This window comes from Salmo salar, chromosome ssa03 (genome assembly GCF_905237065.1).
Source record: "Salmo salar chromosome ssa03, Ssal_v3.1, whole genome shotgun sequence".
Classification (NCBI taxonomy): Eukaryota; Metazoa; Chordata; class Actinopteri; order Salmoniformes; family Salmonidae; genus Salmo; species Salmo salar.
Window position 1 is genome coordinate 37,028,212 of NC_059444.1, and position 26,471 is coordinate 37,054,682.

Below are 26,471 nucleotides of genomic sequence, written 5' to 3' on the forward strand. Positions count from 1 at the left end.
TGCCTTTAAATTGTTGAACTTGGGTCAAACGTTTCGGGTGGCCTTCCACAAGCTTCCCACAATAAGTTGGGTGAATTTTGGTCCATTCCTCCTGACAGAGCTGGTGTAACTGAGTCAGGTTTGTAGGCCTCTTTGCTCGCATACGCTTTTTCAGTTCTGTCCACACATTTTCTATAGGATTGAGGTCAGGGCTTTGTGATGGCCACTCCAATACCTTGACTTTGTTGTCCTTAAGCCATTTTGACACAACTTTGGAAGTATGTCCATTTCGAAGACCCATTTGCGACCAAGCTTTAACTTCCTGACTGATGTCTTGAGATGTTGCTTCAATATATCCACATAATTTTCCATCCTCATGATGCCATCTATTTTGTGAAGTGCACCAGTCCCTCCTGCATCAAAGCACCCCCACAACATAATGCTGCCACCCCCATGCTTCACGGTTGGGATGGTGTTCTTCGGCTTGCAAGTCTCCCCCCCTTTTCCTCCAAACATAATGATGGTCATTATGGCCAAATAGTTTTATTTTTGTTTCATCAGAACAGAGGACATTTCTCCAAAAAGTACAATGTGCAGTTGCAAACCGTAGTCTGCCTTTCTAATGGTGGTTTTGGAGCAGTGGCTTCTTCCTTGCTGAGCGGCCTTTCAGGTTATGTCAATATAGGACTCGTTTTTCTGTGGATATAAATACTTTTGTACCTGTTTCCTCCAGCATCTTCACAAGGTCCTTTACTGTTGTTCTGGGATTGATTTGTACTTTTCGCACCAAAGTACGTTCATTTCTAGGAGACAGAACTCGTCTCCTTCCTGAGCGGTATGATGGCTGTGTGGTCCCATGGTGTTTACTTGCGTACTATTGTTTGTACAGATGAATGTGGTACCTTCAGGCATTTGGAAATTGCTCCCAAGGATGAACCAGACTTGTGGAGGTCTACAATTTTTTTCTGAGGTCTTGGCTGATTTCTTTAGATTTTCCCATGATGTCAAGCAAAGAGGCACTGAGTTTGAAGGTAGGCCTTGAAATACATCCACAGGTACACCTCCAATTGACTCAAATTATGTTAATTAGCCTATCAGAATCTTCTAAAGCCATGACATCATTTTCTGGAATTTTCCAAGCTGTTTATAGGCACAGTCAACTTAGTGTATGTATTCCTCTGACCCACTGGAATTGTGATACAGTGAATTATAAGTGAAATAATCTGTCTGTAAACAATTGTTGGAAAAATTAATTGTGTCATGCACAAAGTAGATGTCCTAACCGAGTTGCCAAGACTATAGTTAACAAGACATTTGTGGAGTGGTTGAAAAACAAGTTTTAATGATTCCAACCTAAGTGTATGTAAACTTCCGACTTCAACTGTATATGAGAGCCACACCCTCACTGGAGGAAAGACTCCTCCCACATCCATCTCGCTCGCTGATGCTGTCCTTCAAACACAGACACACACACACACACGGTCTGGAAGGATTGAGATTAGCTAGTGGATAAATCATTTGAAGGTGTTTCAGTGATAAGGAGGTGCATGGGGTGGGTGTGTCTGTATGCGTGTGTCCTTCTGTGTGTGTGTGTGTGCGTGCGTGTGAGCGTGATGTTACACCTCATAAATCCTAGGGCGATAGAAGTGACCTGGGTTATTGGGGAGGAAGGGTAGTAGGGAGGCATTCAATGCCACACTATACCCCTTAGTGCCGGAGGGACTCACACTCTCACACGTCTATAAAGAGAGCAGAGTGAGTACACACACACACACACACACACACACACACACCAGTGGATAAATCAGTCTTTTCATCCTCTGTCATCTGGCTGGCCCTGTTCTGACCGTGTTTATGTAATGGAGGAGGAACAGTCTCTCTTACAATTCTAATGGACATGCAGAACCAGGGCTCTCTCTTCCTTCAACACGAACTGTGGGCTAGTTATTCGATATGAACATTAAAAAAAAGACAACAATGATGAAAATGAAAATAAGTTGATTACGTTTTTATTTGACGATGTCTAGTTGATGGACAGGCTACCACGGTGATGATGATGACCTGAGAAATGGGGGTGAACTGTTAGTAGGCTAAAACGGAGGAGATGGGAAGAGAGAGAGAGCGAGTGTACATGATGAGAGATTAAGACAGTGGTCCTGTTATTGGAGCGCGCGAGAGAGATGCGACAACAGCGTTTGCCCTGTTCACATTTGACTCAGTGTGACTCTTGTCACTAGAGAAGGGCAGATACGACGAGAGGCAAGAAACTTCAGACAATATTCAAAGATCGACCTCAGAAGGTAAATTAATTCTTAATCACCAAAAGGTAATCAAGCATGGCGCGTGGTGAGTCGGAAGAATATGTTTTAACCGCGATGTTTTAGAAGCAAATTAAGATAAATATCGTATTTTTATTTGGTTGACAGTCTATCAAATGCATTATTTCTTTGTCAGGCTGAATGCATTAGACTAAATAGCCTAAACATTGATATTTTTTCTTGAAAACGTTCTTCGAGATGAATTGCATGGTGGTTTTATAGTGAACCTTGTTTGTGCATAATTGCGGTGCTGAAAGAGAGAACAGATTTTCTTACATTTTATGTTGAAATGTCAAAAAGTGTTGGCTACTCCACTAGATTTTGGTCGATTTCATGCTCCAACAGCCAATGTCTACAACGTCTCTTAAACAGACTTGACAAACCCACAAATGTCATCATTGTGACTATGGGATAGGCTACGAGTGCAATGAATTTAGACTTTGAAGCACATATTTGTAGGTATTTTGTACTAATCTATTACAACCGCATAACTCAGTTAAGTGAACAGGGCACGCGCACGTCTCGGGGGTCACTTGGGAGAGATGGACCAGTGCAGATTTCACGTGACTGAACCGAGTCCAAGCAGATGGTGCGCGCACTTCTGTCTGCCACGGTTAAAAGATCCGCGGGGTAGCGGCAGACCAGACACGTAGCCTACCAAAAACCAACAGTGACACCCGAGTGTGTGCGAGGCAAATATTTTACCTGCCGCATGCGCAATGTCTACGAGGATCAGCGCGTCCCTAATGAAGGTGATCTTGTCAGTATCGCTTCATAATACCAGCTTAATTGTATCCATTTATTATTTGTACCAAATCGCTTATAACAAGTGTTTGGCTTGATATTGAGGGGTGTCGGTGTGAGCGCGCGGTGACAAGACTGGGCTGTGTTCGGGGCTGTCTCTCCGATATGGTAATGTGATGAGTGTTCAATCAGCTGTGTGTGTGTGTGTGTGTGTGTGTGTGTGTGTGTGTGTGTGTGTGTGTGTGTTTGAGTGCGCGTTTCACTGTCCTCTGACAAACATTTTCTGAGATTTATGATTGCCCTTTAGCAGTAGGCTGCTATCAACAATTCTGTCCATGTTTGAATGTGAATGTGTTTTATTTGCGGTGTTTTACCATTGTGTGTACAGTAGCCTAAAGTGGGTTGTATACATAATAGTATGCTATGTATTTGATGTTGTAAAGCCATGCCAGCTTTTAATATAAGCCTCTGTAGCTGGCATTTTTCTCTGTGGGAAAATGATACATGTCCCCTGGATTTGTGCACTACCCCCCCCCACCCCCTTTCCAACACACAAACACACACACACGCGTATTTAGAAATCTTTCAATCACTTTTCAGTACCTTTGTGTGGGTTTTAGTGCATCGTTGCGAGCCTCTGGCTCATCCACAATCACTGCAGTATGTATCACACCATGTATTTTACTGATGAATCAGTGTGCTTTATATGGAACACAGATAGGCTATGTTTAATATTTGTAGATAAAGCATATAGGTTTGGCTGATGATCAATGACTATGCATGTGTGGATCTTTTTTTTCTTCTGTGTGTTTCTGTGTTTGTCTGTGTGCACAGTTTTTCCTGTGCTTGCACATTCAATTTCGACCTGGCTTTGCCTTGGCAGCGAAAGGTCTTGTGAGAATACGTCAAGGGAGATCGGACATTAGACAAATGCTCTCCGCTAATTTGGTTAAAACAGAGCAAAACAATCTGTGTCAGCATTAAGCTCATAATTGTTTACACCGAATAGATTTTGTATTTACCCTGAGTGAGACGCGAGAGGGAGAGAGAGAACTGAGAGGAATGGTAGATGTGTGTGTGTGTGTGTGTATAGACAAGACATTGACTCAGTGACTTATGTCAGTTATAAAGCGGCTAGGAGAAGGGAGGCTGAGAAAGAGGTGGTGCTGTTGTGACAGGGAGGACTCACCACTTCCCATTACCGGACATTACTGTTTATTACAACAGACATCGAATGGAGGGAGGAGAGAGAGAGATGGAAGGACACCAATAGTGAGATAGAAGGGCCAAGGCCAGAAAAAGAAGACGAGTGAGGGAAAGAGACAGAGAGAGCAAGTGTTCGAGAGCGGTGATATCATGCAGGCAAATCGGAAACCTCCCTGGCTGTCATTCCAGAGCTTTGCTCTTACGTAACAACACTGCAACCCTTATCTCAAGTGTGGCTAAAGTGTTTTGCTGTCCAGATAAACAAAGTTATTCTCTCTAAGAGAGCCACATCGCCAGTGGCAGCCATAGTAGACAATGGAGGGGCCGGGGACTCTCTCGAATGACGCATCCTCTCCTTGGGCTACTCTCTGTAGACGTTTAAGAGAGCGTTTAAGACACACAGCACCCCCAAGGCTCTTATTCAGCAAGATTACGGTTAGACATGCAGCCGAGTTGGGAATGCACCGTTAACAGGGGGGATGATCAATGGCTTGTTCTCCCTTTCTGATAGCAAACTAATGAGTATTGAAGACCTACAGTCTACCACCCTTGGATTTTGTAGTTCAGGGAAGGGAATTGACTGCTGTTATATAGACATCTACCAATTCAGTAGCGTTCAATTCAGCTAAAGGAATTAGACGCCGAGCCGTTCCGGGGCCCACCGTCAGAATAGCGACTGTTGAAGACTCGGGAGTGTTCCCTGGAGTCATCTCAGAGAGAGAGAGAGAGAGAGAGATTATTTAATTCTCGCATTCCCACTCCAATTGTTGTGGGGGGGAAATGGGGTTTCTGAGTCCCACGTTGCCAGGGATACCCACACTCATGTACTCATGCTGTTCAGTCAGAAAATGTAATCAGCTCCTCCACATTTTACCTCCCTGGTGGCACCTTATAGAACGCTTACTGATAAAGAAACATGGCAGCCTTTGACTCTTCTGCCTTCACAAATGCGATTCAACCAGACAGAGATCTTCCCAATGTCTCTACCTATAGAGGTGATGGTTAAAGACATGCAGTATAACACCCGGGTGACTCCCCTCTCAATCAGACTGGTTAAATCAGGAAGACATATTTCTTCCCTGGGGTCCCCATTTAGAGAAATGGTTATGGAGGAGCCGTGTTCTCCTCATGGATGGATGCTGCTGCTACAGCTTGTCACGGTCTGATTGTACACAGGCGACTGTGGCTGTTCTGCCTTCTCCTGAACACAGTGTGGGAGGATGCAGCTGGCCCACTGTGCCAAGCCCAGGGAGGAGGTCTCTTTTGTGGCTGGAGCGTGTAGGGATGTGGGGCTGGAGTGTGGCAGGCACGTGAGGCGCCAAGCCTCTTCCTGCCTTCAGAGATTGACGTGAACCAACTCTCTCGCTGGCCGCTCGGATGATGGAGGATTTCCTCATGAGAATGTACAGCAGTCCGCTCTGCTGGAGACATTATTGTAAAGGGAGAGAGGGAGCTTTCATTTAAGGAATAGAGGGCACATTCATCGCAGTGGGGGCTCACCCAGGAGTGTGTATGATGCAAGTGTGGGAGTGTGTGTGTGTTCGTATTGGGTAGGCTTGCGGCGGTGTGTGTGGCCGTTCGAAAGCAACTCCAAGCTCTGACATGGGAGTCCAGAAGGAATTTGGGGGAAATCCTATTGTAAATTTGTCTACTCCACAAAGATAATTGGCTTATTCCTGTGTTAAATTGGCCTGTCCTATAGGACATTGAGTGGGCTTAACATGCTCGGTGCAGACACTGCCTGCTCCTCTGCTTCGCAGGGACTTAGACGGGTATTACACACTGAATTACTGTATGACAATGATGAACCGATAGCTGCAGTGCAGAGCCCGAGCCTTTTAAAGTATCGTTCACACACACGTAGACTGACAGGTTTGCTTACACAGAGCTTCTTTCGTGATAATGTAGGCTAACTAACTATCGAAATGAGCCCTTTGACACGTGCGAACACACAGGAGTGCTCATTCTACAGTGGTCCCTGCAGCGTACACTCAAACCGGTGGGATTAGAACGCTTACTGTATTTAGAACGTCCAGTTACGACAGATGCAACAGTCAGCATTTGAGCTGGCCACACTGTTTTTTTCACATAAACATTTTGCACAAACACAGTCCTTTCAACATTATGTCCTCAATGTGAGCAGTTTATTTTCGGATGCAATGTTCAGACATGCACAGAAGTAGCGACACAATAACACAATTCTCATCCAAACCGGAAAATCCAGGCTACATTAGTCCTAGCGCTAACTGAGGAAAGGATGACCTAACACAAGCGGTCATATTTAGCTAACTCTCAGCTGCCAGAAACCATAATATGAATTAGCTAATAGCAATTACTATTTACATTTTATCACGTCACGGGTGTGTCATCTACCATCATTCACTTTCATCATTCACTTTCGGAAGTTTATTCGAAAGACGATTGAACCATCCCTTCATCTCGTTTTTGTTATAACATCTTTGGTCTGACAGACATTTACGTGACAACCATAATGCATTGTATGATGTCAAGAAACATGGCGTCACATTGAGCTGGCAATTAGCTTAGCTCATCATAATCAGTACAACCTTCAAAAAAGTATTTTACACACATATGTGTCCATTACAGTCTATGCAAGATTCGGAATGCATGATTTGTCACCAGAACTTGAAAACATGTGAATTAAACAGTAAATACATACAGCACCATACATACAATACCAGTCAAAAGTTTGGACACACCTACTCATTCAAGCGTTTTTATTTATTTTTTACTATTTTCTTCATTGTAGATTAATAGTGAAAACACCAAAACGATGAAATAACACATATGGAATCATGTAGTAACCAAAAAAGTGCAAAGAAAATCCAAATATATTTTATATTTGAGATTCTTCAAAGTAGCCACCCTTTGCCTTGATGACAGCTTTGCACACTCTTGGCATTCTCTCAACCAGCTTCACCTGGAATGCTTTTCCTACAGTCTTGAAGGAGTTCCCACATATGCTGAGCACTTGTTGGCTGCTTTTCCTTTACTCTGCAGTCTAACTCATCCCAAACCATCTCAATTGGGTTGAGGTCGGTTGATTGTTGAGGCCAGGTCATCTGATGCATCACTCCATCACTCTCCTTCTTGGCCAAATAGCCCTTATACAGCCTGGAGGTGTGTTGGGTCATTGTCCTGTTGAAAAACAAATGATAGTTCCACTAAGCACAAGCCAGATGGGATGGCGTATCGCTGCAGAATGCTGTGGTAGCCATGCTGGTTAAGTGTACCTTGAATTAAAAAAAATTTGAGACAGTGTCACCAGCAAAGCACCCCCACACCATCACACCTCCTCCATGCTTCACGGTGGGAACCACACATGCAGAGAATATCCGCTTTGCATCTCACAAAGACACAGCGGTTAGAACCAAAAAGCTCAGATTTAAACTCATCAGACCAAAGGGCAAATTTTCACGTCTAATGTCCATTGCTCGTGTTTCTTGGCCCGAGCAAGTCTTCTTATTGGTGTCCTTTGCAGCAGTTCGACCACGAAGGCCTGATTCACTCAGTCCCCTCTGAACAGTTGATGTTGAGATGTCTGTTGAACTCTGAAGCATTTATTTGGGCTGCAATTTCTGAGGCTGGTAACTCGAATGAACGTATCCTCTGCAGCAGAGGTAACTCTGGGTCTTCCTTTCCTGTGGCGGTCCTCATGAGAGCCAGTTTCATCACAGCGCTTGATGGTTTTTGAGACTGCACTTGAAGAAACGTTCAAATTCTTGACATTTTCCGGATTGACTGACCTTCATGTCTTAACAGGATTGGTGGGTCCCCCTCGGGAGGGTTGAGCTAACATAGGCTAATGCGATTAGCACGGGGTTGTAAGTAACAAGAACATTTACAGGGACATAGACATATCTGATATTGGCAGAAAGCTTAAATTCATGTTAATCTAACTGCACTGTCCAATTTACAGTAGCTATTACAGTTTAAAGTAATGATGGATTGTCATTTCTCTTTTCTTATTTGAGCTGTTATTACCAAATAGGGCTATCTTCTGTATATCACCCCTACCTTGTCACAACACAACTGATTGGCTCAAATGCATTAAGAAGGAACGAAAGTCCACAAATTAACTTTTAACAAGGCACACCTGTTAATTGAAATGCATTCCAAGTGACTACCTCATGAAGCTGGTTGAGAGAATGCCAACAGTGTGCAAAGCTGTCATCAAGGCAAAGGGTGGCTACTTTGAAGAATCTCAAATACAAAATATATTTGGATTTGTTTAACACCTCTTTGGTTACTACATGATTCCACGTGTGTTATTTCATCGTTTTGATGTCTTCACTATTATTCTACAATGTAGAACATTTTAAAAATAAAGAAAAACCCTGGAATGAGTAGGTGTGTCCAAACTTTTGACTGGTACTGTACATACAGTGTGCTACAGTAGAAATGTTAACAACTAGATATACAGAAACTATAATGATCACGTAATAAGGCACTTACTTTGATAGGAACGCATACATGTCCAAAGTTATTATTAGTAGTGAAGGTAATGCGGGAGCCAGCCGGAAAATATACCGGGGAGGAAAACGTTTGTGTTTGGACTCTTGTAGAAGAAAGAAGTTTTGTCCGGCTCAGTAATGCCTCAAACGTAAATAGGCCGAAACAGTATCATTGGCTACTACTATGTGAATTAATGAGGAGACGGAACACACCTCAATAAAATTTTTGATTTTTTATTGACAAGTTGAAACAGCCTATAGTTAATTAGCAGGCAGCGTGCCTTGGTTTAAGGGCAGCATAGGTTAATTGTCCTGTTGCATAACAACCACATTTTGGAACAGTGAGAGCATTCTGACATCATGCGCATCAAAAATTCTTGCCCTGGGGCGACCGTTAGAGATGTTTGGAACTCACGCGTGAAAAGGTTAAATACCAATCAGTGTTACAAAACTAATAACTAACCTACTGATTTTGCTGCACTCGTTATGTCTAGCGGTCTTAGATCTAGTTAACTGGTCTGTAACCTGATTTAAGATGTGGATCTATGTGAGAAATCAGCGTGGTGTTAAATGTACATGTGTCCAGGCAGAGAGCAACCTTACTATGGTCCAGGGACAGCTTTGTCTCTCTCGACCTCTTGGTTGGCCAGTCCTAGCGGATTATTATGTTAAGATGGTGACGAAAACAAATATATACAAAAAGGAAAACTATATAGAGGCATAAAGATGAAAAAAACAAACAAAAAACAATGAAGGCGTCACGGCCACCAAACAAACCAACAGCCTCACGGCTTGCAAGCTGGGACACTGACTGAAGATCACCTTAATTGGCAGCACCTGTCCTTATCAATGCTTGGCAGCACAGCACTTGGACATGGTTGCTGCTGCCCCCTGGAGGAATGGCGTGTGAAAGTGGTAGTGAGCTGTAGTGTGCTGTCTTAACTACCTAACCTACATACATCAAAACACCAACCAAATGCCATCAGACTTCTCTTTCAGAACTTCCTTGTTCAGACCTTCGAGCAGCAAAACCCATGCTTGTAATATTCATCAGACCCTCCAAATTTCTGGTTTCCAACTCACAGCCCTAAATGAGGGTTTCCAGGCCCCATTCAGGTTGGCATGGAAATGTCTCTTTCTCAGGCAGCAGCATACCTAAATCATTATCCTCACATCAAACACCAGCCTGGCTTCGCTTTGCCACTTTGAAGATTTTTCTCATCAATCCATCCTCTGAAGGAGACACAAGATAAGTGTGTGTGTGAGTGCGTCTGTATGTGTCTTCAAGCTTATTTTAACCCATTAAATGCCTTTAGTGTAACCCTTGATAACAGCTCCAGCCAAGTCCTGGCCCAGGGCAGCTGCTTAGCAGCTAACACAGCTGATCCGGAGGCGCAAGGTTCAGTGGAAATGCTAAAACCAGAAAATGAGAGCAGAAGAGACGGATGAATTGTCAGTGGATGCAGCCGCTCGTGTGGGAAAAACTAGGCAGGCAGCACTCATAATTCTTGGGAAGTGACCGAAAACTGTTTCGTTAGAGTGCATGCATCGGTAAAACGGATAAAAGCAAGAATTCCCAAAACATGACAAATACGCTCAAATGCCTTTAAGTGTCTTGAAGCCTGGTAATGGAACCAAAGAGAACAAAATGAATGAACCAGTTTAACTCCTGTTTCAAACCAGCGTTGTTCTTCATGTGGCATGCTCTGCAGGGAATTGGCTGAAAACATCCTTAGAGGCCGTGCATTTTAAGCTTATATAAAATGGCTGGAATGAGATGGTAAGATTTAGGGTTTCTTGATGCTACTAGACAGTATACAGAGACTGTGTTTATTCATGATTGTTTAAGCATGGCATAGATTTGATTACTACAGTATATTATGATGTATGGCATTGTACTCTATGATAAAGTACTGGATGTTTTGTAATACAGTGCCTCCACTTGTTGTATTTGACAGCATCATGTTCTTTTAAGTGATTGTCCTTGTAAAAATGTGTATAAATTATGTATATATTTGTTTGTTGGAGGTGTGTGTGTGTGTGTGTGTGTGTGTGTGTGTGAGAGAGGTGTGTCAGTGTGTGAAAAACAATTTGTCCACTCCTGTGTGTGTAAAATTAGTTTAATAGTGAGCCAGCTGGAGAGTTTGTGTATGCGAGGTTCATCAGTGCTGTTGTTAATGTAGTGGAGTTCAGTTGGTTCATGGATGATATTTCAGTGCTGGATCTACTTGAGGAACCCTTTTGATGAATGGGCAATTAAAGCCAGCCTCCTCCTGCCTGGTAGTTGACTGATCACTTTTTAATAGTACTCCTGTTTCTTTGATAAAACACAAAATGAATCGTCAATACTTTCGTCCAAGGAGCGCTGAGCTTGTGATTTTAAGTGTATTAGAGTGTAGCTTACAGTACGCACGTGTGTGTGTGTGTGTGTGTGTGTGTGTGTGTGTGTGTGTGTGTGTGTGTGTGTGTGTGTGTGTGTGTGTGTGTGTGTGTGTGTGTGTGTGACTCCTGTTGCTATAGTGGTCAGTCTTTTTCCCCAGCTCCGGTGCACATTACTGTTTTTGCAATTCATCATATAAAAGTGGCTCCTCATTCAAAATGTTTTATCCGTGCCTTAATCCATTCAATGCACCCCATGCAATGGTCCAAAATACGTGGAGTACGTGTGAGTGAATGTGTGTGTTTGTTTCTATTTGTGTTTGTGTTTGGCCGTTTTAAATGTATGTGTGTATGTTTGTGTGTGTGCATGTGTGCGTTTTTTTGTTTTTGTGTGACTGTTTAGCTGTTATCATTAATCGTGCCAAGTGACGAGTCAAAGTATCAGTAACATGAATTGAAAAACTTTTTGTTTCCTTTTTAATCCTATCTCGTCATCTCTCATTTCTTTGTTTGATTTTTATTAAAAGCGTATCGTCTCTCACTTCAATTAGCGAGAAAAGTGTTGCCTCCAGAAGCATGCTCGAATCATGTTGTTGCGTTTTGGATTCTTAAATCAAAAAGTCTAATTTTATACATAATTAATGATACAGCTCAGAAATTGAAAAATATAAAAACATCCTAAACGTTCAAAGAAACAGAAATCTGTTTTGCTTTCCACATTTCCTGTTCCATGGGAGATTGCTGATGTGCTCACTGATTCTTAGAGGGAAAACAAAAGATGCGTTTGAACTGAAATGGTGGAACGAACACGGGATAGCAATCGAACAAGCTGGTACCACCTCGAACTTAAACCGCCCACCAGGAGACATGGACCTCCTGATGTGCATTCCTTAGTCAGAAGTCAGTCCATGTGTCTCTCTTTCATGGTGTCATGTGCTTAACGCCAGATAGGTACTGCATCTAACTAAATGGAACATTTGGAATTAGATGATCCATGTTTTCAAATGCCAATGGAATACCTGCTGGTTGTTTGAATGGATGGTTGATGGCATTTTTTGAATTCCACAGTAACAGCCATAGAGCTTCTGCCATGGAGGTGGTCTGTTGAACTATACGCCCGCGTGGTGAGTGTATGTAACCTTTCGTGAGTCCTGGGTCTTGTGTTAGCGCCTGGAGATGGGCTATCATACTCTTCAGATGCTCCAAATGAACTGGATTGGATTCTTGGTGGGTCTGCCCTGTAAATAATTACAGAGTGGGCTGCTTCGTTGTGTGGATTTGGGGTTTTCATCCTCATTGACCTTGAGATTAGAGCTGCTCAGTTGTGACCACAATCTATCAAGGAGTCTTCGGGGTTTGAAGTAACGTCACGTCTCTCTGTGGCAACGGGCAAATCTGCCCAGCGTTTCTGAATTAATGTGTGCATGGCGGAAGTGTGTTTGTCTGAGTGTGTGTTTGTTGGCATGTTTGTGTGTGTGTGTGTGTTCGAGTGTGTGGGTCTGTCTCAGTATTAGGGGCTTGCTGACTCAGTAATTTTAGCAGCCTGTTAGAAAAGTCAGCATCTTTCTCAAATAAAGTTTCTTGACTGTGCCACTGCCAGAATGAAACTGTGTCAAACATCAATGTAACAGCCCAGGCTGTTAGAATACAGATTGGCTGTTGAATCCGGGCCAAATGGACTGTATGAGACTTTCCCACCACTCACTGCATTCTCTTTAGACTAATTATCTTTGTCACACTTTACACAGTGGCTCATTTATTATGCCATCATGATCGGACATTTGTATTGGCTTCGTGGACATGACAATAGCTTGAGGGTCCCACTAAGTAAATGTCCTACTCAATAGAGGGAAATAGTGGACAAGTATTAAATATTCAATAGCATAGTACACCATCTTCCTGGGCAAAAAAGGTTATATGTTTTGTCCAGTAATCAACGAATCATGATCTTCAGTTTAGAATGCAATTAGTTTAATCAGCTGAGTTCACTAGGGATAGGGGGAAAAGTGTAACAGCTCTCTGGCCCCGAGGACTGTAGTTGCCCATCCCTGTTCTAGAGTAACTGTGGTCATGATTTCATTTCTAGTCTTCTTAGTTTTGGTTTTCTTACTCTAAGTCCGGTTCCTATCTTCTAGACCAGGGTTATTCAACTCTTACCCTACGAGGTCCGGAGCCTGCTGCTTTTCTGTTCCACCTGATCATTTATTGCGCACACACCTGGTGTCCCAGGTCTAAATCAGTCCCTGATTAGAGGGTAACAATGAAAAAAAAATCAGTGGAACTGGCTTCCAGGTCTAGAGTTGAGTTGGAGGGTTTTAGACTGACCCTTGTTCTGGTGTCGTCTCAACACAGACGCTGTTTAGATTCATTTGATATGTTTTCCTATTCCACGACTCACACATACATGGCTGTTTCACAGACAGCACACCATTCACATGCACAGATAGAGCTTGTATACACATAAGGGAATCCGAAGCACACACGCACGCGCACACAAACAATACCCAGGATTGCTGGAGATAAAAGGGGAGGTGTTGGTGACACATCTGGGTAAAGACAGAGGTGTTCCTGACAGATCTGGGTAAAGAGAGAGCTGTTCCTGTCGTGTTCTGTCACTGAGGTTCTTCCACATGCCTGCTGCTACATTTACAGCTGCACTGTTAAAAGCACTAGTGACATATAGCCACGGCTGTCATCACCACGAGATGAGCATGAATCTCAGCCAGAGTCTCCGTAGGGAGAGGGTAAGACATGGAGGGAGAGCAGAGGAGAGGAAGAAGAGAAATGGAGAGTGAGAGAAGGCAAGAGATAGCATACGGTGGGAATGCTGATGAACGGTTTGTGGTTTGTGTGATTTGAGGAGAAAGGGCTGTTGATGAGAGCGTACATGTGTTTGCGTGTTTAGTCTAGAATCTATGGTCATGACACTGAGTGACTGTGTGCTCCTGGGCTTTGCGGTAATGTGTATATGCGGTTTATGACAGTGTGTAGTATGTGTGTATTTCTGTGTGTCGTGCCAAGTGTGTGTGTATGAGTGTATGAGGGATCCCTGTGGGGATTGTATTTCGGTCGGTCAGGCACGTCTGATAACAGCCCACCAGACTCGTCACATCTATTATTGAGGGAGGGGAAATTGATCGGTACTAACAGTGCCTGTTACCCTGTCTCTCATATACCGCTGGGCTTCTCCTGCTCTCTATTCCTCCTCTCACCGCTTCACTCCTTCTCTCATTTGTCCTCCATCCCTCCTTTCTCACTGCCTGTCTCCCCCACTCATTTGTTCCTTCATGCCTCCTGTTTCTTTTGTCTCTGTCTCTTCTTTTCACACGTATGGCAATACTCTCTAATCCCCTTCCCTCACTCTCTCTCCTCCCTCCTGCTGTCATTTACTCTCTAGCTTTCTCTGAGTCTTTTTTCCCCCCACTCTGTTTCTGTCCCTCTCGCGCCCGTACATTGCCGGGTCCTCTGTCCTCGTAATCCTCCCTTTGTATCTCCCCTCATACTGCATTTCTCATCCTAAAACGTATTCTACTTCCATACTGATACGTATTGTGCATTTCTGAGCACGGCCATTTCTATGCTGATGTCTTGTTGTGTGTTTCCTAGTTGTAGTTTGCCATTTGACAATGTTCACATTTTCTAGTCCCCTCAATTCCCTCACTTTTTTTCTCCCTTGTCTTTTAGCACTGCCTCAACCCCCCCCCAATCAATCAGTTAGAGAACCTCTCACTCACTCTGTTCCCCGTGACTTTATTCACCAGTTTAATACTCCCTTCTCTCCCTTCATCAGTCATCGTCAGTGCTCTAGCTCACCTTTGATATCTCATCACATTGAGCGTCTGTTTCATCGTTCGCTGTGGAGTGTTTTATTTTGCGTTGCGTGACGTCTCTGCGCGACAACTCACTCCGACACTGTGCTGCCAACACGTCTTTAGAAGGAGGGGAGAATGAGAAGAAAAGCTCATTTGAGCTCGATTCATCGTGCAAAGATTGCCCTGCATTTATTGAAAATGGCTTTTTCCGTTTTAAAGAGACGCTGTTCAAATGCCAATCGTGTAAAGTCAGAGAAATGCAGCTGTCGTCGCAATTAACTTCTCGCTTTCCCTAATGAAAGACTTAATCCACCAGCAAATCTCCCCGGTCTTTACGCAGATCGATTCAATGTGCTTTCAGTAGAATAAAAGCAACCCGTGTCGGGAAAAATACAACTATCTAAAACCTGAGCCAAAAGTCACATTCATCCGCGCCGCTTGGCACCCCATCAGCCTCGGCCTGCATCATTGTAACGAGAGACCCTTGAACTCTGCTGTTTGATCCCAGCTTCCTTAGAGCTGCTGAGAGGAGAGCTCATCTAAGTGTGTTTTCAACCCGCTTTTCAAAACATCCTTGTCTTGCCTTCCTGCTCGCCTTTTGTCCCTCGCTGTGGTGGCATCTTATTTTGGGGATAAGAAATAAATAAACGGTGCAAATCTCAAATACCACTCTATTCCCTGTGGTGCGCTACTTTAGGCCAAAGCTGCAGCGTCATTGTTCTGGCCAAATGTACTGCACTATACAGGGTAGGGCTGCACGATTAATCGAATTCAGATCGAAATTGTGATACTGACGTGCAATGTCAATATCGCAAGAGGCTGCAATTTTCCCCTTTTCTTTGACACTCTGTTAATCAAACAAAAAAAAGACTTACGGTACCTCCTCCAATGAGACGCCCTAGATTCAGTTCATTCACTCTCTACATGCACAGAGGATGCCTACCAATCACCAGTGGATCTTATGGCGTATGGCAGTATTTCAGCTACGGGGAAACAGATGTCAGTCAACCAGATGCAAGTGTTGTCTAAAAAGTGCCTCAGAGTTGTGGCGACAACACAACAAATACATTCAACTATTTGAAGAAGAACCATCCCCTACTTCATGACGATTGCACGGTGCAGAAAGCGCCCGGAAGCAGCAAAGCCCCCCCAGGCACTAATGTTAAACAGGGATTGGTTGCCGAAGCCTTTTCAAATGTAACGCCCTATAAAAAAAACAAAAAACGTCTGCAGACAGGACAGGAGATACCACACGCCATCTCGCATATATTTCTCCCCAAGTCACCATAACAACACTGTGTAACATAATTCTGGGAGAAGTTGAAACGGAGCTCACACGTGTGGATTGTTACACGGCTGCAACATACCGTTGTTCTAGTAGATTCTGTTAGCACGGCATGTGTTCAGTCATATGATCTCGTTTAGAAGTGATGTTCTCTACCCTGACACTTGTTTTAACCATGTCTGATGGAAACCAAGTGTTTCAAAAATCCCAATTCATCATCCCAATTGCAATATCTAGCCCCTGAAATTCACAATGAGATATTTTGTCAAAATCTTGCAGCCCTAATACATGGAATAGGGTATCAAAGGGTAGACAAATCCATTCTCTCTCTCATCCTTCAAAATGGCTGCCCAGTCAGACCACTGACAGACAGTTCTTCTCATGGTGAATGTTTTGGCCCGTGTGTGGAGAGTGAATGGCTGTCTTCTGTCCTGAGTAAGATGTGCTCTCTTGGCCTATCATGAATGTTACACCACTGAGAGGTGAAGAGAGCTTACTCTAAATCACTAGTGGCCTCGATCCCGGTATTGATTGGCAGGTTTTTACCATGAGGAGATGGAAGGAGAAAGACAGAGGGGGGTTGACCAGATAGATTAGACAGTTGGAAAAATGCCAATCCATTTATGGTTTTCACTCTACCCATCAATCAGCAGTATGGGGACTGACTGCACTTGTAAGACAGGTACATAGTGTTGCTCTAGTTCAACTTGGCTTTAGTGTTGGGTAGGCTTTGTGGGTCAGTCAAGACTAATACTGTAGAGGCTCTACCTTGATTGGGGTTTTCTTTTTGGGGCGCTGGGTCTGGAGGAGATTAGACAGATGAGGACCAAAATACCTAGGTTGGTTTTTAAAGAGTTTGGTCGGTCATTGCCTTGTCATTTAGAATTGGATATAGGCCTATGTTGAGATCAGTGTGTTCCTGACTCTATGAAACAGGATGCAGGATATGTTCTAAGTCCACCCTTGTTTTCTAGGTCTTCTCCTCCCGGACCATTATAATTCCCTTTATCTCACTGTCGTCTTTCCAATCTCTCTGTCCCTGCTCCCATCACACACCCAGACCCTAACCCCCACCTCGGCAGTGACCATCTCATCTAGAGCCCAGATTATATAACTGTTCCTCTCTATATATTTTATTCTTCTTCATCTCTATCTCTCTTTTTCTCTCTTGTAATCCCTACGTCTCTTATCTTTCACCCTTGACTGTCTCCTGTCTACCAAATTCTCTATCTGTCTCTCTTGATCTCTCTCCCTCTCTGCCTTTGCTGTTGTGGTAGCGGCTCTCCTGTCTTCGTTCAGATTTGTGTTAAGATTGACTTTATTGGCATGACAGGAAATGATCAATGTTAGCTACAAAGTGTGACGGGCACACATACACACACACACGCTGAGAGAGAGAGAGAGAGAGAGAGAGAGAGAGAGAGAGAGAGAGAGAGAGAGATTCAGAACCTTTCTCACAGTTGAATGAACATTTTGCTTCTCCGTAGTATGTGCCTTTAGTAGAAACCCAGACCTCCTTAGCAGTAGATATAAACGAATGACTGGTTGATTCATTTATCAGCCCAACACTTTCATCCCTGGTGGAGTCACAAGTGTTTACTTTTTTATGTGGGCAAACCCACTTACCCGTTTCTGCTTTCTATAAGCAAGTTCTCTGGAGAAAAAAACTTTGTCCGGTGTTCAGAAGCATATGATATCGAGGCGAGAAGGGTCCTGGACTGTTCTTCGCGCCGTTGTTTCCTGATTTGATCTCTCATTTTGAAAGAATCCTATTTGCTGACAACTGCAGGTCTCTGCAGACCTGTTATGAGGAGACTCATTGGGATTTCATGTGTTATTTATTTTGTCTGAGCGCTGAGAGTTAGGCGGGCTGCTGGGTGGTCTTTTCAACTTCATTCTTCTATTCTGCTGCATGCAGTGTCTTTCCCAAAAACTCCCTCAATGCAATCAGATTGATCAGCCTGCTGATTGGGGATTATAGCTGCTCCTCTACTTATTTATTGGTTAGACCAGTGAGGCAGTTCTCTTCCTCTACTCCCATAGGCTGAGGGGTTGCAGAGGAAGATGAAAGAGCGCAGACCTGTCACTCAGACTTTTCTACACATGGTTAACTTTTTGAACATCATTTGATGAGACCTTAGCACATGCCTTTGAGGACAGAGACCCGAGAGAAAGAGGGAGGGAGGGATGCACAGAGAGAGAGAAGGGAGTGCGTTAGATAAAGAGAGATGGAGAGAAAGCCAGAGAACCAGAGCAGAGCAGCCCCTAAATGAGAACACTAACCTGTAGGGGGAGATAAGAACAGGCGGATGGGGTAGATAGATCGAGAGACCGATGGGTAGTCAGATAGAGCAGGGGGCTGACTGAGAGATGGAGGAAGAGGAAGGTAAGAGAGGTAGATGGATGTGGAGATAGAGAGGAATGCTTCTTCCGGGTAGGGTAGAGTCTATGACTTGGAGTTGTTTAGTCTTAGGGGCTGCTTCCCTGCATGTTTCTTCCTCCGCCTGACTGACTGTGCCTTTGTCTCTGCCACCACTGCACTTACAGGCTATTTTTAATAGAATTAGGCTGGTCTCGTTATCAGTGGAGCGGGCAACCAGAGAGTGAGGCGAGATTGAAACAGCGATTTCCAATTTGAGATTGTGTCACACACACCTCCCTGCACTGAGATAACATCAGCAAATCACCACCACCACCACCATCTCTCTCTCTCCTTCTGTCTTTTACCCCCCTTCCTTCTCATCTTCTACTCTCCTCTCTCTCCCTCTCTCTTTGGACACCCTCAAACACCCTTACATGTTCTCATTCCCTCTTGTTGGACTGTCTTCTGACAATATGGTGCTTCGATATTTCTCTCTCGCTCATCTTGGCTCTTTCTCTTGCCAACTCTGCTCATAGTGTTGCGAAGTATCTCTAAATGCTTGCTTTCCCATCTATCCCTCCATCCATCCTCTCTCCTTCTTCTGTCTTTGCGATGTTTCTCTCCCACTCCTCCTCCCACTCTTGTTTGTTACTCTTTGCTCCATCTCCAACCCATGTTTCTCTCCTATCACTCCTCGGTTATTTCACATATCTTTCTTCCCACATCCCTTTTCCCCATCTCACCTTCCTCCTTCCCCACTTTTTTTTCTAATCTTATCATCCTTTACTCTCTCTGTTATTTCCATCCCCTTCTTCCCCTCCTCATCCTCTCCTCTCCATCTCTGCTACCTCTAGGCAGTGGTTCCTTTCACTTTTCTTGACAGCCCTTCTCTCTGCTTCTTGATGTTTTCCACCTTTGTTTGTGCGTACATAGCCTAGTGTGTGGGGGAGTGTTTGTCAGGGCCTTGCTGGTTTTCCTTCACCCTTATGCTCCAGAGCTTTATTCTTGAGCACAATGCCATGCCTCCGCATTGAGGTGCTTTGAAAGACTTCAGAGAAGCATAGCCTTGCCACGACGGCCTTTCTAATAGCCACCATTAGCCTAGCGCCAAAGTGCCTTGAAGCCTTGTAGTCCTGCAACCTTGAAGCCTTGTCGCCTTGAATCTCAGCACACACTCCTTTATTGGACATTCCCTTTGCATGGCTGAGATTTCTCCTGTTTCATAATATGCAATGAATGCCTTTCTTGTCATGGGCTCTTCTATTCCAGAGTGTCTCTAAGTGTTTATTTTTATTTATTTTATTTCACCTTTATTTAACTAGGCAAGTCAGTTAAGGACAAATTCTTATTTACAGTGACGGCCTACACCAGCCAAACCTGGATGACGCTGGGCCGGTTGTGCACCGCCATATGGGACTCCCAATCACGGCCAGTTGTGATACAGCCTGGATTTGAACCAGGGTGTCTGTAGTGATGCTTACAACACTGAGATGCAGTGCCTTAGACCGCTGCGCCACTCGGGAGCCCAGGGCTCTCAGGTAAAAAACACACATCTGCACATCTATCACTCCAGTGTTTAATTGCTAAATTGTAATTATTTCGCAACTATGGCCTATTTATAGCCTTACCTCCCTTATCTTACCTCATTTGCACACACTGTATATAGACTTTTTTTTCTCTCTCTCTATTGTGTTATTGACTGTATGTTTGTTTATTCCATGTGTAACTCTGTGTTGCTGTTTGTGTCGCACTGCTTTGCTTTATCTTGGCCAGGTCGCAGTTGTAAATAAGAACTTGTTCTCAACTGGCCTACCTGGTTAAATAAAGGTGAAATAAATAAAAAATATCCCACCTCTTCAGGATGACATCCTTTGTCTGAGAGCAGAACTTCCTCCTTTTCTTCAACCTCAGTTTCCTTCTCGTGGTGTATGAATGGAGGCGGCCATAGAGTCGTGTAGATTACATCTTTATTGTCTCCGACATACACCTGAAGACAATGGGGTTTGTTGTGATGCAACGCTGGATGGAAGGATCTCTAACCAACTCATGTACAGTATATAGCATAAGGACTTGGAAGGATGATGAGGCTATGAATACTTACAGCTTTCACGTTTCTAGTGTGACGTAGCTGTTCAAATGCATATCCACATTCCATCACATGCACATTTGCATGCACACACACACACACACACACACGCGCGCACCCGCACACGCACACGCACACCCACACACACACACACGCACGCACGCACGCACACACGTGTAAGATTTGATTCTGATATAACTGATTTGATTACATTGACAGAGCCAGAGGGTGGAAGGATATAGTACCTCTCTCACATTGGCAATCTATTCCCCAAGTGAAAGTGCATTGTGAGCAGGTTTATGTCTGGGTAGCATGGCTTGGATCGATGGATACCAGAATGGCGGAAAACGATAATTTACATCGTGATGTAAGATGAACACTCCAAGTGAACACGCTGCTTGATTTATTGCCACGGTATGAGACCCAGTCACTTTAGGTGTGGAGCTGAAACCTTTTTTTCAGTTTTTCACTTGGTGATCCTTAACTTATTGCCAATGCCGTTTGGAGAGTGAAGTTGGAATAAAAACTGGGGAATTCAATACACACTGTGGGGGGAAAAAAGCACAGTGAAAATGTTTGCGGTAATCTTCGATAATTAGTTGTACAATGTTTACGGATGAAACAGAGCGAAACCTCATTTAGATTTGAAGTGAAAAAACATGAATTGTTCTGGCCCACTTTTTTTCCCATCATCTTTTATGGCTTTCTTATGGTTTGATTGAATTCTTCCCAGAGCCATTACTGTACAGTCAGCTCACTCAGGCTTTTAGAATTAGTCTCCACCCATATTCAGTCTGCTGCCCCTGAACATAGTGAACAGCAAACGAAGCATGTTCTTTTCTTTGACAATGGTGGAGGTGTATGGAGGCGCTGAAACAGAAGAACCACCATGGGGCTGTGGCTGTGCTCAGTGAGCAGCCCTGACCCTCTATCTCTGTGCCTGCGGTGCTCAGTGATCTATCCACACCAGCTGGCACCCGCTCAGCAGAGCTCCAGCAGAACCCAAGTGGAGGCCTATCCCAGCCCGCAGCCACCCTCCCGCCCCAGAGCAGCCCTGATCTGGCCACTGAGCCAGCCCACCAAGGGGGATAGCCGTGGAGGATGGATTATCTTCCGGGGAGGGGCTCAAATCGGCCCTGGAGGTGTGGAGGAGTAGAGCCAGCATTGGCGAGTCAAGCCCATTTCCTCCCAGCAATGCTCTGTCACACAATCACACCACAGGATCAGGAACACACACATTTCACCTAACACACCTGAGAACATCCACACGCAGCGCGCACACAGAGACACACAAACCTCAGTCAGAAAAACCCACCACGCACTCATGCAAACAGACACCGAATTTGCACATCTCCTCTCTCGCACACGCTCACACATACTGTAACACAAACAATGTAATGTGACATCCCGGGGACTGGGATGTGTGCGAGTGTGGATATCATGAATATGCCACAGTCAGAGGGAAGTGTTAGAAACAGTGGAGAATTGTTGTGAGCAGTGGGATAGAAATGTTATCAGAGCCGTCACCCGCAACTGTAGGTGAGGGCTTCTCCCTCTCTCTTGTCGCTGTGGTGTTAGAGCCAAAATGTCAGCTCAAATGAGCAGATCCAATGACTTTTTGAGCCCTCTGTGTGTCCAGTTTCATATAGGCCCTCAGGCTTAACATAGACCTTCAATCTCCCCATGCTCTGCCAACAACCCCCCACCCCCCCACCCTCACCCCAACCCCTCAGGCTCTGTGTCTAACCAGCATGCACCCCTCTGGCCCTCCTCTCTACCTCCGAGAACGCTTTACTCTATCTCTTCATCTCCTTCCATCTCTCCAACTCTTTATCTCTCACCACAGCACAGTGCATTTTAATCATGCCCCCGAATGGAAGACACTTTTCCAATTAAGAAACCACTGCAAGGGCTGCACCATGACTTTAAAGAGGGTTAGAATTACCGGGGCTTTGTGAACAGGGGAAAGGAGGTGAGCGCTAAATGAAAATGTTTCGATTCTATAACTCCTCTGTATCTTTATTTTGGGAATCTGTGTGCCTGTGTGTATTTTTAACTTTGGTTTCTTTCCAGCTTAGACAAGGAGCTATCACTTTCCCAGAAACTAGCTCGGCAAAACGACGGCAATTTGAGAACCCTGTCGCGTGTGTGTCTTTGTGTGTGTGTTTGTTTGTGTGTGTTTGCATGTGTGTGTGTGTGTGTGTGTGTGTGTGTGTGTGTGTGTGTGTGTGTGTGTGTGTGTGTGTGTGTGTGTGTGTGTGTGTGTGTGTGTGTGTGAGGAAGCACATTATGATAAGGTGTGGATTTGTGACCGACCGTGTGCAATATATTTTTGGGATGTAATCAGATGTGTCTGTTTCCGATGTGAGGAAGCTTATATTCGAATTTCCTCAGGAGAATATGAATGAGTAATGAGGGAATTGGTCATTTCAGGAGCGTTCATTTCAATAAAATGAGGTGTGTGTGCTTCCGATGACGTGTATGTCTTTCTATGAGTCCATGAGTGTGTGTTTGTGTGTGTGTTTGCATGTGTGTGTGTGTGTGTGTGTGAGAGAGAGTTAGAAACCCCACTGTTGTGTGCTCTGCCGTTATTTGGCCTGTTTGTGGCCCCGCCTGTTAGCTTGCACGATTCTTGCCATTATCCTTCGACATCTCTCATGAGCAGTTTTTGCCCACAGGACTGGAGCTGACTGGATGTTTGTCGTACCATTCTCGTTAAACCCTAGTACATGTTATATAAACTGAATATATGAATTGCTATTAATATTGTACCTGTAAAACCCCCCCATCCCCCATTCCCCCCGAATAGAAATTTGGCACCAAAAAAGAACTAATAAATAGTAGGCTGCTGAGGTGTGCCCCACGTCCCTATATGGATCTTTGTGTTGAAGGCTCCCCACATAGATGTGGTAAAGGAGTCAATGGAATGCAGACGTGCCATTGACCAGATTGGCGCACATTCGACAAATCTGATCTAATAATGTGGATACTCGTCAAATCCGGCATGATTTATGTATTGCAACAGGCCCACAATGTGGTTACTTAAGTCCGATTTGGATACATCTGGCTGATTTCGCTGCATAACATGTAGAAGCTGGTTAGCATAGCTAGCATACAGAAATCGGCGGTGGTAGTCAAAGTCGTTTTTAACTGTAATACAGTTGATTGGTGACGATGACATGAACATGTGTTGGGGTTGACATCCATACAAGCATTATACACAGATGTTTACCTCAACATAGTGTGAAATACACAAATAAACAATAGCCTAAATGTAGGCACATTTTGCTGGGGGGCCAATGAGGCGACTGGGGATCTTTCCCCCACGGTCCATTCCCCCACGTGTTTCCATGGCAATTCCACTGTTTTGGTCGAGTTCCATTGACCTTTTTACTGCATCCATACAATATTCTTATTGAGGGATTTGCTTTGCTTTCCTATGCAGGGATTTTCTTAGTTGTTTTATAAAGAAATCACATGTCCCTTGTGATTTCCTGTACTACATTGCCCTTCCACCAATCAACATGAGCCTCTGTACGTGACATGCACGCTGTTTGAAAATAACTCGACAGATAGATGGCTTCCCCTTTATATATTGTAACAATCGCAGCTATACATTCTGTACTTTATCCTTCCTCTTTTGTGTCAAGACATACTCTTTCTAGCAGTATTAGTGGGGAGATCTGTGCGGTTGGAGAGGTTGGTGGGGGGTATTAGGCAGAGGTAATTGAATGTAAAAGTGACAGTGCTGCACAGTTTAACACTTTAATTAACCCTCTCACCTCTGTGCTTTGAGCCATGCGTTTCTAGAGAAATACAATAAGGCCTTGGTGGAATGAGACTTGAGCTCTGCCTGTGTTCCAATTCTCTCCCCTTCTCCCGAAGTGTGCACTCGATCACTCCCGTCATGCACTTAGTCTTTTCCTGCGGTGGCCTAAAATGGAGTGATTGCATTCGTTTTTTTCTCCTCACATACATCTGAAAAGGAATTGTACTGGTGTCAGAAATATAGTGCAAACTCCTTCCAGCCCTAACACTCATCCAATACGTTCAAGTCTATGAGGAGGAGTGATCAAGTGCATACACCATGGAGAAGGGTTTAGGGAATCATAGCATAGCCATGGTACATGTAGAAGGTTAGAACATTGGAACACACAGCCTTGGTAGTGTGGGTCCATTGGGATCAGTGTGGTTCAACTCAGCCTGTTCCCACCAGTCACTGGCTGTGCTGAGCCAACTACCAGGCTTTGATCCGCAGCACTCCCTGTCTCTGCAGAGAGATATGTTTGGCTTTTCCCCAAGGAGACGTCAGAGAGCACTATCCATCCTGCAGATAACTGGTTTTAAAGAATAATGAACAAGAGGCCAAGACTATGTTATAACAGGTTAACACAGAGAGGGAGGGAGAGGGGAAAAGAGAGAGGACTAACTGTCAAGCAAGGAATAGAGAGGGAAGAGAGAGAGAGAGAGAGAGACAGAAACCAAGAGAAGGTTGAGGAATAGAGAAGAACAGAGATGAGATGGGAAAGGAGAACGAAGGGTGAGGAGTGTCAGAATAGGGAAAGAAAGAAATGCTGAGAGAATGACCCTGTTTTCTCCATTACACCGAACTGGTCATTTCCTCCTCACAAGCTAGTTTTCCACCAATTACGTTCATCAGTGTGCATGGTCCTGAATTCAAAATGCAACAACAGCCTTCAGGGGTCTGCAGCAGTCTACCCTTACCCATTCTCGGCTCTGTCTCTCTCCCTGCCGCTCTCATTCTCCTGACACACACACACACACACACACACACACACACACACACACACACACACACACACACACACACACACACACACACACACACACACACACACACACACACACACACACACACACACACACACACACACACACACAAACACCACGCAGGCATGCTCACAAATCCACCTCCTCTATCTATCCCTCTCCTCCAACGACTTCCTCTCCATCTCTCTCCCTGTCTTTACCTCAGGCACTCCATCCATCCACCCACCCCCACTCCAACCATCTCCCTGTATCTTTGGGCCTGCGTGCATCCTCCTCTTCCCTCCTAGTGATGATAGTAATAAAAGGGCTGATTGCAGAGATGGAGATAAGGGACAGTGGCTGCGATGAGTGAAGAGGTGACAGGCCACCATGTAAAACGGAGGGGCTCTATTATTAGCCATAACAATAACAACACTGGGCCTAATTGAATGGAAGGCGCCGGCAGCCTGTCAACCTGATGGCGAGAGAAAGATCAGAGACGTGTGAAAGCTACTGGCCCCAGACCAGACTACTCTTCTAGCTACTGACTGTGTGGGAGACTGCTGGGGTGAGAGGTAGACCCGCATGGACAATTACGGGGGGAAAAAATGATTGAGTTGGGAGAATAATAAATAATTTAGAAATGTTGCTGGTGAGGAAGCAAGGTTATGAAGGAGAAAAATGCTCTGGGGGTAAGAGGAAAGGAGAATCCTCTGTGGATGTTTTTCTTAGTGGAGAGCTTTTATGGGAGAAAATGGAGGACCCTGTACTGCCACTATAGCTCAATTTCCACCTTACAAAGTTTGCATGTATTTAACCACCTTCTCATCTAACTTCTCAAAGTATTGCCGTACAGGATTTCGCTGCTGTCACTTACCCGCTTCATTCCCTGCCATTTTTCCAACTGTTTAACAACGGTGACGTGCGGAGTGCTTTATATCCAAGGCAAATCATTTGAAAGATGCTCATTTCCTCCTACTAACGTTACACCATTGTTGCATTAGGTATATGTAAAACAAATATTTTTCCCTTTATGATCATGATTGGGAGCTGTT

The 26,471-nt window shown here is 44.4% G+C and overlaps 1 protein-coding gene across 2 annotated transcripts in view; it reads left to right on the forward strand.

Moving 5' to 3' along the window:
- The first annotated feature begins 1,818 nt into the window (after positions 1 to 1,818).
- The window catches only part of LOC106600236 (cadherin-24), a 123,163-nt gene continuing 98,510 nt past the window's right edge, over positions 1,819 to 26,471 (forward strand). Inside the window, exon 1 of one of the 2 annotated variants that reach the window (XM_014191556.2) lies at positions 1,819 to 2,279. The gene's annotated coding sequence lies outside the window, so the exon portion shown is untranslated. The remainder of the gene's footprint in view (positions 2,280 to 26,471) is intronic. The other variant, XM_014191562.2, reaches the window with a different exon arrangement.